We start from the raw sequence: 13,422 nt of genomic DNA, 5'->3' as shown, positions 1-13,422 counted from the left end.
TGATAGGGATGGTGAGAAGAAAATTTTAAGTAAAGTTTCAAAGAGATGAGATATGTTCCTGAGAGAAGAAAAGGATTTTGGTAGGTAGGGAAAGAGGCTGATGTCCCTAGAAGGTCAGATAGTATGAGTAATATTTGGAGATAGGAAAGTGAAATGCACTGTAAAGAAACAGGGAGAGAGTCCTGGAGAAAGAAAAGTGTTAGAAATAAGGTCTTGGAAGGTTCATGTTAAATAAGGTCATGCAAATGAAGTCTTACAAAATTTTGCTAAAAACTATCCAAAGGCTTTTATTCTTAACATGTTGATTTGATCATACAAAGCTGGATGAGAACATTAATTACCTAGATATTTAGTCAGATGTTTGGACTAAAGTAGACATCTGAAAGCATATGGGAGCTTCTGATTCCAGCTAGTTTTTTTGGGTTATGGTTTCTTAGAGTCCATCCTTTTCCTTTTTGAGGTTGGAAAAGAACCATAATTGAAAGATTTGGGGAAATGCCTTAAAAACTAAAAGAGGTGTATACTGCTGAAGTGTAAAGATCACTACTGTCTTAGTCCCAAATATTGGGAGATTATTTCAAGCTTCCTGGGTTCACAATATCATTGCAATGCATCCTTTGGATACAGTATTTGCTTGTTAAGAATAACTTGATAGGCATTTAGGGTAAGGAAGGGCATGAAAAGCCACCGACACTCTCATCTGGAGAACATCTTTTGGGTTGATAACATGGGTAAATAGGAAGGATTCGGGCCTGAGCCCTTTTGCAGACGATGTGAATAGAAGCATAAACAGTAGATGCTGCTTGGAAGGGGTTCGTGATCTAGAGGAGTTTGAGAATGTTCATATAATGGTAGCAACTTTGCCCTTGTAAAATTGGTTCAATATCCATTAGTCCTCAGGGACTTTTCATTACATGCAGCTGTTATGGCAGTTATTGAATTGATCAGACAATTTTCCATTCACCTTAAAGAAAGGTGCATTACCTGGCCCCTGGGCATCACAAAGCTCTATTATCTTACTTCACAGTGGGAGAGGGCAAAGCAGAAAGACCAAAGAAAAGCATCTATAATAACCATTTATCTGCCCTCCAATATTTTCTTTAGTTTCTGAAGGTGAACACGTTTTTCATTAATTTTGGCTACAATGTGAAACTCTGCCTATATTTGGAGGAAACCCTCCATACTTGCCAGCTAGGCCAAGACGGGAACAAAGTAAGACGTAAACCAACCACTTGCTTATACTTAGCTCGTACATCTTTCTGCATCTTGGTGGTAGGAAAGGTTTTTAGGCCCGATGTACATACAATTTGGGGAGACTTTCCTTAAGAAAAAGAATGATGAAATTGAAAATTCTAAATTAGATGTGACAGTGAACATTTATTTATTTAGAAGGAGGAAAGAAATCACAACAAATCTCAGGTTTGAAAAGGCTGACAAATACCACAAACATGAGAACTTTCAGAAAAATGATATTTTAATTAATAAACTGCCCAGTACCCCTCCATGACACTTTTCCCCTACATTTTTGGATCAACACTCTGATCATCTCTTCATATAAAATCAGTTTTATGACATCATTTTCCATAGAGAGAACAGAAAGATAATTCAGTCTTTCATATTATTGATTTAATTTTAATTTTTTTCAGCTCCGCAAACTTTTATTATTAATACCTTATACATTTTCCAGATTGCCAAATTTAGTGAGAAACCACTATATAATTTTTTTCCTATATGAATTATTATAGGTATATTCATTAATTTTAATACTATTGCAAGTTTGTGCTCTACAAACATAAAAATTTGGCTAAATTCTCTACTAAAATAGAAAGAAAAGTACATGGTACATTTATACTTTTCAATGCTGTATTATTGAATTTCCCACCAGGAGCGGACTTCTGTGCTGTCTAGGCGGCAATGAACACCCAACCTTGTATTTATATTTTACATGCTTGGTGACTGGAAGAATTCTCTACAGACTAGCTTCTGGCTCATAAACCTTGCTTTCTCTTCACTATTTTATATTTCTGGTATCGTGGGTGGTAGGACATGCTCATATTGTGAAACTGTCTCTGGTCTGAAATCTCTGTGCCACGATGTCTGGCTGAGTTGCCCCTTCCATGACAGAAGCGTTCAGGAAGCCATTCCTACTGTGGATGGCTGACAACCACTTAACTATACATGAATGTGATCTCAAGCCACAGAAAATATCTCATGTAAACACAAATCTACTCAATTTCCCTTAAGCTAGACCCTACACATGTCTGTGGTCCCTCTGATGACCCTCCACCTGAGAAAAGATAAGATGTAGTGAGAGTCTGAATGGAAAGAGACTGTTACAATGAAAATGATTTCCCTTTGAAAATCACACAAAAACAGACACCATGTGAGTACCTGGGAGTGCATCCTATGCACCCGAGGAGCCCTGAAATTTAAGCTTTGATAGTTTTACAGCAAGTGCACTTTATGGTGAAATGGCCTCTGTGATGAGAGTGCTCTTAGCATATGCTCACTCTCTATGGCTGTGGGCTGTTTACTTGAGATTTATCCATCCACTGATGCTGAAATCCAAGTGCAGAGTATAAGACAAGCCTCTGCCCAGAAGAGCTGGGGAATGTTGGGTGTGGGGTAGGGGTTGTATAGGTTGATGAGGGGACTAAGTCTCTACATCTCCAGGTGTATGGCTTGGTGGTGGGTGCTGAGAAGACAAGCAGGTATTTTTCTTGCTCTCAGGGAGTTATGGTTGGCTTTAGGCATCCCTAAAACGATGAACATGAAATATCACAGAAGTGACAGGCCTGTGTGCTGGTGAGGGAAGTTGGGAAAAGAAGATGCATCACAAAGGGCATCTCAGAGAAGCTGGATTTGAGATGAGCTTGGAAGGCAGGCAGAACATAGTGGCAGAGCAGAAATAAAGATGCAGTTGGAGAGAATGGACTAGAGAACATGGGGTGGGGAAGGGGAGGCTGGGACATAGTAAGGGAGTAGCATTGACATATATACACTACCAAATGTAAAATAGATGGCTAGTGGGAAGCTGCTGCATACACAGGGAGATCAGCTGGGCGCTTTGTGACGACCTAGAGGGGTGGGATAGGGAAGGTGGGAGGGAGGCTCAAGAGGGAGGAGATAATGGGGATATATGTATACACATAGCTGACTCACTTTGTTGTACAGCAGAAATTAGCACAAAACTGTAAAGCAATTATAGTCCAATAAAGATGTATAAAAAAATAAATAAAAAAGCAGAAGAGGGAAAATGGCACAAACAGCACATGGGTGATTTTTCCCTGGTTGGCACCTGCTGAGTAACGGTGAGAGGCTCTGTGTTAAGCGCGAGCTGAGGAGAGGGGGCAGACAGAGACAGTGAAGCCCAAGGCAAGAGAAGCTTCCTGGAGAAACTCCAGAGGGAGATCAAAGTGGGTGGACAAAATGCCTTTCTTTCTGCACAATAAAAGACTCTGGGAATAATAGCAGACTTTTCAAAGAGCTGAATGAAAGAGGAAATCACAATTTTGTGATACACTTCCTGTGCAGTGAGAACTGAGGGAGACATATGGGTTAGAGTTAGGTATTTCCTTTCTTACAAGCGAGGCTGCTCCCGTGTTATTACAGGAGGCTATAAGGAAACTTGGTAAAGAGAAGTTAAAGTTTCTAGAGGCTTAGAGTGATTGCTATGTGTGACTAAAATATTAAAGCTTGGGAGATTACTCATTATGGTTTAATGGGCTGTGTATTGAAAGGGGCCCCTCAGAGTCTGGAAAGAGCACTGTGAGCAGGGAGGCTGAGTTTGTACATCTGAGACATCAGCCAATTAGGAATAAGACGTAACTGCTCTGTGTTGACTCTTTATTTCAATCTGGAGTGGTGTCATTGAGTTATCTGTAATATGCCTGAATGTGAAAATCCAAGTATGTCAAATGATACAGGGAAAGATTTTTTTTTAAAGTAGGTGTGTTTCCTTAATTACCTTTGTTTTTGAACACAGTTCATTTCCTTCAGCCTTGACTAGATTACTAGTTCAGGAGGGCAGGTTCCGGTCATCATTGTATTCTTAGTGCTTGGCATAGCCTGGCATTTCCTAGATGCTCAGTAAATCCTTGCTGATAAATATATATGCATGAATGAAGTGAAAGCACTGCCATAGGTGGTAGGTGCAATAATTTGTTATTTTAAATAAATATTTTCCTTATTTATTGCATAGTTTTCCTCCAACAAGGATGTAAGGGATCAAATAGAGAAGTTATAGGAAAATTAACTGGGCTAATATTAATCCAGCTGTTGATATTGTTTAAAGTGCTTAGATTGGCTTTTTTATCCCATGAATAGGACTTGCTAAAGAATAGAAATAGGCAAAAAGTTGAGAACCATAATTGGTAATAAATACACAAAAGGTGTTAACGTGTTTCTTGGACGGAAAGCTCCTTTCTCTTCACATAAAATACATTCCACATTGTTTGCACACGTCCTTGTTTTTAGCATCTGCAGACATACTCAGCAGAAGCAGATGGAAACACAACATCGTCACCGAGAGAACATGAGCATCTCTTTTCTTGCCTACTTTACAAGGCTAATTTTGTGGTTGTGCATAACTTTTAAGTTCAAAGCCTCTCTTCTGACATTATTATGGCTTTGAAATGAAATGCTGTGGGAATAAGCATCACTGAGAAAATGATGCCACTTTATGATTTGGACTTGTAAGTAATCTAATAAAATATTCTTCAAAGGTATTCATACATAGTAAACATTATAAAGCTCATAGGCAATATACAGTTTTCACTGTTTAGCTTTCATGGGTTATGCAGTCAAGCAATCTCAATTGTTTATTTTACCTATAAGCCTAGTTTCATAAATGGAGGACCATGTAGACATGTTTAAAAATAAAATTTTACTATGACATTTTATTAGATAGTGATATAGGATATATTTTGGTGAAAAACTACTATGAGAAAGAGGTTAACCTTAAACTCTATTAAAACAAGAAAAAATAATTTTAAGTGGCTTGGAATTCATAACAACTTTTGTAAGTTAACTGTATTTAATAGTTTTATTTCAATACAAATTAAGTCAAACAGAAACAATAATAATACATCACGTAAAAAATTCAGGTTTGACTCTGACCCACAGAAAAAGAACTGGTGATGATTGTCAGGGTCCAATTTATATTGTATGTGGACGGTTTTATTTTTTCATGTATTCATTTCGGTCAACATTTTGGATTCTTCAGATAGTCAAATGCAACGGTTGAGAAGTGCCTTTGCATAATGCAAGTGCTAAAGGCAAATCACTGGGCAAGAGGATGCATGACAATAAAGTTTTAGCCTAGGATGTGGGACCTGTGATTTTCTTTCCTGGGTATGTTTTCATCTCTCCTGAAGTCAGCTAAAATCTATTAAGGAAATCATTCTTATGGAGATCCTGCTTAGAAGATGTTAACAAAAACATGATGTCAAATTGCCTTTGAAATCTAGGCATTTGGGTTTTTACTATGACCAAATATATACTCATTCATTATCTTAGAAGAAATCCAATTCCTTGTTTCTGCAGCTTCTAACAATGCAGCCATCTGGCCATGTGGCGATGGTAGGATCTTGTAATTTGGTGGTATATTAAAATGCTCATCCACAAATCTTTCAAAGTGAAAATTACTTTCTTTCTTCCCCCAACCAAAAGTCTTCTGCTAGATTCAGGATCCAGGATCAAAATTATCTTTTAAAGAATATGGCATTTTCCCTGATTAGTACTTTAGGCTGATGATATCTAAAATGGCCATTTATACATCAATGCTGTTATGCACAGCACTGTCAGACATTCCGGAACACACCTGACTATCTGGAATAATACTGCCTTTGTATCTAGTTATTATTGCTTTGAAACGACTGCAGCAATCACACAAAATGAAATATAAAGTTTTATTGACATTTGAGACTGTCAACCTCTCTGCTTTTTTCATTGTCAATATTTTTAAAAAATAACTTTAAAATGCTGTTTGGGGGTAGCTATTGAAGCAGTTTGTGATAAGAGACAGTAAAAGGCATAGCAATTTCTAAACAACGACAGGTATTTTCACTAGCCATACATCAAGCCGATTTTATTGCTAACCTAAAAAATAAATAAAAAATAAGGATGCTACTCAAGATTAATGATTTAATTTCCCACAAATTTTGTTTTATTTATTTATTTATTTATTTATTTATTTATTTATTTATTATTTATTTATTTATTTTGCAAGGTATCATCTCCTGAATGATACTTTGGCTGAATCTTTAAATAGCATTCTATTTTTCTTTTTTTTTTTTAATTTTTAAAGTTTTCTTATTTTTTAAGCTCTTATTGGAATATAATTGCTTTACCCTGTTGTGCCAGTTTTTGCTGTACAACAAAGTGAATCAGCTGTATTTATACATATATCCCCATAGTCCCTCCCTCCCATGACTCCTTCCCACCCTCTCTATCCTACCCCTCTAAGTCACCACCCATCATTGAGTTGATCTCCCTGTGTTATGCAGCAGCTTCCCACTAGCTATCTATTTTACATTTGGTAGTGTATATATGTCAATGTTACTCTTTTGCTTTGTCCCAGCTTCCCCTCTACCCCCTACCCCATGTCCTCAAGTCTGTTCTCTACATCTGCATCTTTATTCTTGCCCTGTCACTGGGTTCATCAGTACCATTTTTTTAGATTCCATATATATATGTTAGCATAAGGTATTTGTTTTTCTCTTTCTGGCTTACTCTGCTCTGTAAGACATACTCTAGGTCCATCCACCTCACTACAAAGAACTCAATTTCATTCATTTTTATGGCTGAGTAATATTCCATTGTATATATGTGCCACATCTTCTTTATCCATTCTTCTGTTGATGGGCTTTTAGGTTTCTTCCAAGTCCTGGCTATTGTAAATAGTGCTGCAATGAACATTGTGTTACATGTTTCTTTTTGGATTATGGTTTTCTCTGGGTATATGCCCAGCAGTGGGATTGCTGGGTCATATGGTAGTTCTATTGTTAGTTTTTTAAGGAACCACCATACTGTTTTCCATAGTGGCTGTACCAATTTACATTCCCACTAACAGTGCAGGAGGGTTCCCTTTTCTCCACACCCTCTCCACATTTATTGTTTCTAGATTTTTTGATGATGGCCATTCTGAGCAGTGTGAGGTGATACCTCATTATGGCTTTGACTTGCATTTCTCTAATGTTTAGTAGTGATTTTGAGCATCTTTTCATGTGTTTATTGGCCATCTGCATGTCTTCTTTGGAGAAATGTCTATTTAGGTCTTCCACCCATTTGTGGATTGGGTTATTTGCTTCTTTGGTATTAAGCTGCATGAGCTGCTCGTATATTTTGGAGGTTAATTCTTTGTCCGTTGTTTCATAGGCAAGTATTTTCTCCCATTCTGAGGGTTGTCTTCTTTATTTGTTTATGGTTTCTTTTGCTGTGCAAAGTTTTTTAAGTTTCATGAGGTCCCATTTGTTTATTCTTGATTTTATTTCCATGATTCTAGGAGGTGGGTCAAAGAGGATCTTGCTTTGATGTATGTCCTAGAGTGTTCTGCCTATGTTTTCCTCTAAGAGTTTCATAGTGTCTGGCCTTACATTTAGCTCTTTAATCAAAGAACAAGAGAATAAACTTATATACAATGTCTGACACATGTTTACCAGGTAAAGAACACATGGTATTTATTTTAAATTTCCATTTTAAAGATATGATTTATTGAGATATAATTCATATACCATATGCCTCACCCACTTAAAATGTATGCTTCTGTGGTTTTTAATATATTCACAAAGTTGTGCAACCATCACTACAACCAATTTTAGAATATTTTTATCATCCACAAAAGAAAATATATTATTACAGTCAATCTCTATTTCTCCTCAAATACCCTCCCCCTAGCCCTAGACAACCACTCATCTATTTTCTATTGCTACATATTTGGCTATCTTGGACGTTTAGTGTAACTAGAATCAGGTGTTTTAGAAACAAAATATATTTGTTTTTTGGTGACTGATCAGCATAATGTGTTTAAAGTCCATTCATGTCATAGTATGTGAAAAAACTTCATTTTTATTGTTGAATAATATTCCATTCTATGTGTATATACACACACACCCCCCGCCCCCCCCCGCCCCCAAACACACATTGCATTTATTTACTCATTTATAAGTTTATGATGTTTGGGCTGTTTCAAAATCTCCCCTGGTAACTGAGGATTTGGGAATCACAAGATAAGATGATTTTTGACTGCAAGTTTTTCATCTCTTATCTTGGCAATGAGAGCTTTCTCCTGTCATCTCTTCCTAATAAAAAGGGGTGACCTTAAGAAAAAAATGATGTCCAAAGATGGTCGGGGCAGGGACGAGTCAAATTTCCCTTAGAACAGGGTTTATCTGTAAGTTTTATCTTCTTTGTATGTTAAATTGAAAGGGAAAAGAATACATTAGACTTGGCTCCATCTTGCTTACTTCTTCTCTCACAGAGGTTATTTAGATTACTAATACAGAAAGACCTGAGATAAATTCCTGAACTCTCAGGAGTCATGCCCTGGGATAGTGCAGGCAAAGAAGAGTCAAATGCTTATCAACAAGTAGATGAATTATAGACATCTTGGATGATGGTGGGGGATCTTTTACTCATCAGTACACCTCTGTTTTCCTTTTGATCAAGATGATTTCTCAAGTCTCCCCTTTGGCTACTGTAATTAAGCCAAGTTTCAGAGAGTCACCCAGCAATCACTAGGATGTTTAACAGGGAAAATCTTGTTTTCTGGGGCACATGGAGTACATGTCAGGTGGTCGGGGGAATAGTTAGAGGATTCATGTCTTCTGAGAGATGAAGAGCACCTCAGGAGGTGGTAGATGAGATCTGTTTGCTGATCCTAAAACATAACCGGAGTGTGAAATTCTTACCCGTTATCAGGTTAAGTAGGATGGTAATACAAATCTCACTCTTCAAAATTCATGGTGCTCAAATTGCTGTTTTTCTTATAAGTTCTTACCACTCTCTTGGATGCCTTCAGTTCAAAAGATTAACTCTATGTAATCTGGATATGCATAATCTAGCAAAAAAATGACTGAGGAAGCAGGGCTGGGTCATGAAAGCCAGGAACAACCCAGATCCTCAAAGTCTATCAACAGCCATAATAAAAGAACTAACAACAAAGAACTGAGGAAATGAATAAGTTATGAGACAGAAAGGCAATTAATTTTCAAAGTTTTCAAAATAATCCTAAATTTTCCATGTAGAGGACACAGTCGTTATTCAGAATATTAAAATTTTATGGGTTTCACCAAATAACAATGGAGGAAATTTCAGACACAGTAAATGGGACAATATGCTCCCCATAACTGGCTGGACCATTCTGTCATCTTGCATAAGTGACAGGAGGATATGCTTCACCCACAGACAAGCTTAGCTTCAAATCCTGACTTCACCCTTTAATAGTTTGTAGTCTTAAACCATGGAAAAATGGGGATAATAAAATATATCTGCTTTGCAGAGTTTCTGTGAAAATTAGATGAAATACAAAATAAAATATCAGAGCACACTGGATGACATTTTATTGCTTTCTGAGTTATAGTCTGTAAAGGCGAAGTACTTGAAATTGCTGCTCTTTAATTTTTTTCATACAAAAAATTTCAAAAGTTTTAACCTAAATAACCTAAATAATTTGAGATAGAATATTTATAAAGATCAGCTACTTATGAGTGTAAAGTAACTAAAATTTGGTTCCTTGCATGTAACTACTTCCTCTGCTACCCAAATCTTATTTACTTGATATAAATATTTGCTTTAGTTCAACTACGTAAACATTATTTACTGATGAAAAACATTGAATTACTTTTTCTAAACCTTTATTTCTTATATTTGGAACCTATTATACACAAGTACAGTATGTTACCTTGTTTTTCAGAGCTATAAAACATTTAATTAAGAAATGCCTTTATTCTTGTTCCCAGAAGCGTGTATGACTTAATTCATTGAAATGCCTGCAACTTTTATGAGTGATGTTGGTATCATGTGTTATAAAACCAATTGGATGATTGCAACAGACGTGGAATAGGGAATCAACTACATATATAAAAGTGAAAAATATAATTTTCAGCAGAAATATAGACATGTTAAAGACATCAACCACTGCTTAATCATCATCATTTATTAAGTTCCTTAATAAAAATAGTGCTGTTTGAGAGAACTTATAGATCTGAGACAAAACAGCCTCTATTCTTATAAATAAAGGTCTTTAATGAGGATGAGTAAACACTAACTTTTGTACATACAGATGAACCAGTGGAATCCAATACAGCACATCAAAGGATAAATGAGTTAGCTTTATTTTAAAACATTTAAAAAATCAGTTGAGAAGATGCTTTTATGTTTTAACTCTTCAACTAAACTTCCATAAAATTATTTCTAATTTTTCAGCTTTACAATAATAAAGTTACCTTTTTTCCTCTTTTTAAAGTCATACATATTTGCACAAAGAACATGTAAAAAGTGTAGAAATTGATGTTTGTAGTCTCAGTAGCTCAATTATTTTAGAGTAAATGAAAGACAGTTTAAATACTTGCAATCACTGGGAATAAACGATAGTGAACTTAATTTTAAAATGCAAATAATTTATCTAAACTAGATACCTAACTAGCATCTCTCATCTTTTGTGACAGCCAAACTAATAAATAACTCCAGACTTTACCTCTCCAGGATACCTCAGGGATACTTGAGCAAACACTATGTACCTCTTCAATAATTAAGAGATGCTGCAATTCTATCAGTATATGTAAAATGAATGAAAAACAAAAACTCTATAACAGCTACTAAACATACATCCCGATTGATGCTACACAGGGAAGTGAAGTGATTATTTAGATAATTTAGTTCTCAAATCAAGCTGCTAATGGGACAAAGTTACTTTTTCTTCTTTTGAAAACAACTGTCCAGATTGACTATCTACCTTTGATGAAAGGCATCAGAAAGTGGTTCTCAGTTCCATTTCACTGGGTCTCTAAGAACCACTTCATTTGGCTTGCTCTGTATCTACAGGTGAAGTCATTAGCTCCAGGCATGTATCTGAATTACCGGCTTTCAGACACTCATTAATGTAAAATGGTCTAGCAGACTGGCAAATGCTTAGATGTAACTTGCTTTTCAAATAAATAACCATTAAAGTCAAGCCTTTAAAATTGGAATTCTGAATTCTGTAGTTTTCACACAATGAATAAATAGATAGATAAAGCAATTAGAGAGAAACAAAAAAAAAATTGAGGAAGAATATCTATTGTCCTGAAAATGATAGAAACTAGTCTTCTACATTTGTTTCCTTTGACAGTGATTCTGATTAATTTCTAAAATACTCATGTTTCAAAAAGACTTTCTGCATGATGAACATTGCTTTTTTTGTTTGTTTGTTTTTTGTCTCTGTTGGTAAAACTGACATATATCCTAATTTCTGGTTTATTTTCCAGTTTGCTTCCTTGACCTTTATTCATTTAAGGCAATGACTTCTGGAAAAGTGGCCTTTGTAATGGAGGTGTTAGTTCAATTTAGCTCTGGCTATTAACAAGATACGGTAAATAAACCTCTGTACTTAAGCTTTGATTATGGGATCAAGTGTTCAAAATAGGTGACTCAGAAGCGCTTCAAACACTTTATATTCTCTAACCACTCCAGAAATCATTGACAGCAACAGAGCAGGAAAGTGTTTTTTGTTTTGTTTTGTTTTTAAGACTCGTATTTCAAGGTTTCTGACTTCAATCATTGAGCACCCGTTGAGAATTTAAACATTATAGTTTCCTATCTGAGATTCCAAATGTCAGCTTTCAATTGAGGGATACTATGAATTGCTTACTTTTAGTGTTTGGAAAGCCTCAAAAGGACTCCCCTCTTTGTGCAAGAGGAGATAGCACTGTCTGGGCAAGGACAGCTGGAGCCCTGACTTTTGTTCCTTTGTAGTGTCAAAACCTCATCATTATACCATATCTGTTGCCAGCTAACATTTTCTCACTTGAAAGGAAAGCAGGATAGAGCATTAAAAATATTCTTGGGCTTCAAATCGGTCTTAGATACATTTTTTATTTTACTAGAAGTAAAGAAATTAAAATTGGAATTCTAAGTTGAAAAATCATTTCACTCAAAAGTTGGAAGACATTGTTCTGATGTCTTCTATCAATAGCTTCCAATGCTGCTGTTGAACAGTGTTACAATGTTCTGATTCTTTATTCTGCTTGTGTGGCTTATCTTCTTAGAAGACACGATAATCCTCTTTATTCCTGGTATTCTAAAACTTCATGATGTTAAGAGTAGGTGTAAATCTTTTCCCCTCCTGGCATTAGCCTGTTCTGTGACCTCCTTTAAGCAAAATACTCAAGTCTTTCAGATCTGAGAAATTTTTTTATGTTTTGATCTTTCTGTCTCCTCTGCTTTCTATGTTTTCACTCTACCACTTGCATTAGTTGAATACTGGATTTCTTGAATTGGTCTTCACACTTTTTATTATTTTTTCTTTCTTTCTTTTTTTTTTTTTTTTGCAATTTTGTTCTACTTTCCGAAAGAGTCCCTTAAATTCATCTTCCAAAACTGCTATTGAATTTTTAATTTTCAAGTCTCACAATTTAAATCTCCAATCTCCCTCTCTTTTTATCATTGCTTAAAAGAAAAAGTCTTGTTCTTGTTTTATGAATGCATTGTTTTTTTTATTTGATGATAAACATTCTAGGTATTTATTTATTTGTGGAGGGATTACCTTTGTTCTTACAGCTTTGTTTATTTCTTTTGGGTCCTGCTTGTCTATTTTATTGCTATCTTTCATGTTAGAAGCTTATAAAAGTCTCTGTCCTTTGTTGCACATTTTATTTATTTTATACATGAGTGATGAAATCACACACTGATTGGAAGCACCTGAGTGTTGCTTGTTAACTAGTGGATTTCTCTGTAGGTTGATTGGATGGGGCCAATCATATCTTTGCAGACCCCCGTACCATCAGAATGTTTAGGTTTTCTTCCTGCAATCCATCTATTTCTCCAAAGAGGATTTCTCCAATTTATTGCTTGGAGTGTGGGTGTTAAAGGTCCGGCTTCCTGTATTCTTGGATCTTGGTGGCACAAGGGGCTGGAAGGAGTGTCTTATCACTTAGCATATGGGCTTTCACTTAAACTTAGTTTTCAGTACTGTGATTTTCCCTTATATTTCTCTGGAGCCTGGCTTATTGTCACTATGGAATAAACCTTCAGCTTCATCAATTTATTGAAGACCTATTGCCTGAGTACCTACTATGTTAGGTACTGGGAGTGCAATGAACAAAATCCTCTTGCTGAGATGGAAGGGATTGTGGTCTCTTGCATAGGACCAGAGAGGGACTCAAGAGTTCTAACTCTTCTCACAGACTTTCAATAAACATTCCTATTTTCAGCTCTCTGCCTAAT

At 35.9% G+C, this 13,422-nt stretch overlaps 1 protein-coding gene across 1 annotated transcript in view; it reads right to left on the bottom strand.

Moving 5' to 3' along the window:
* SPHKAP (SPHK1 interactor, AKAP domain containing) overlaps nt 1-13,422 on the bottom strand; it is a 112,966-nt gene that overhangs the window by 38,547 nt on the left and 60,997 nt on the right. The window lies entirely within an intron of this gene.

Source organism: Hippopotamus amphibius, chromosome 8, assembly GCF_030028045.1.
Source record: "Hippopotamus amphibius kiboko isolate mHipAmp2 chromosome 8, mHipAmp2.hap2, whole genome shotgun sequence".
Taxonomy (NCBI): Eukaryota; Metazoa; Chordata; class Mammalia; order Artiodactyla; family Hippopotamidae; genus Hippopotamus; species Hippopotamus amphibius.
The sequence above is the reverse complement of the archived record's forward strand: the minus strand, read 5'-3'. Positions and strand labels throughout refer to the sequence as shown.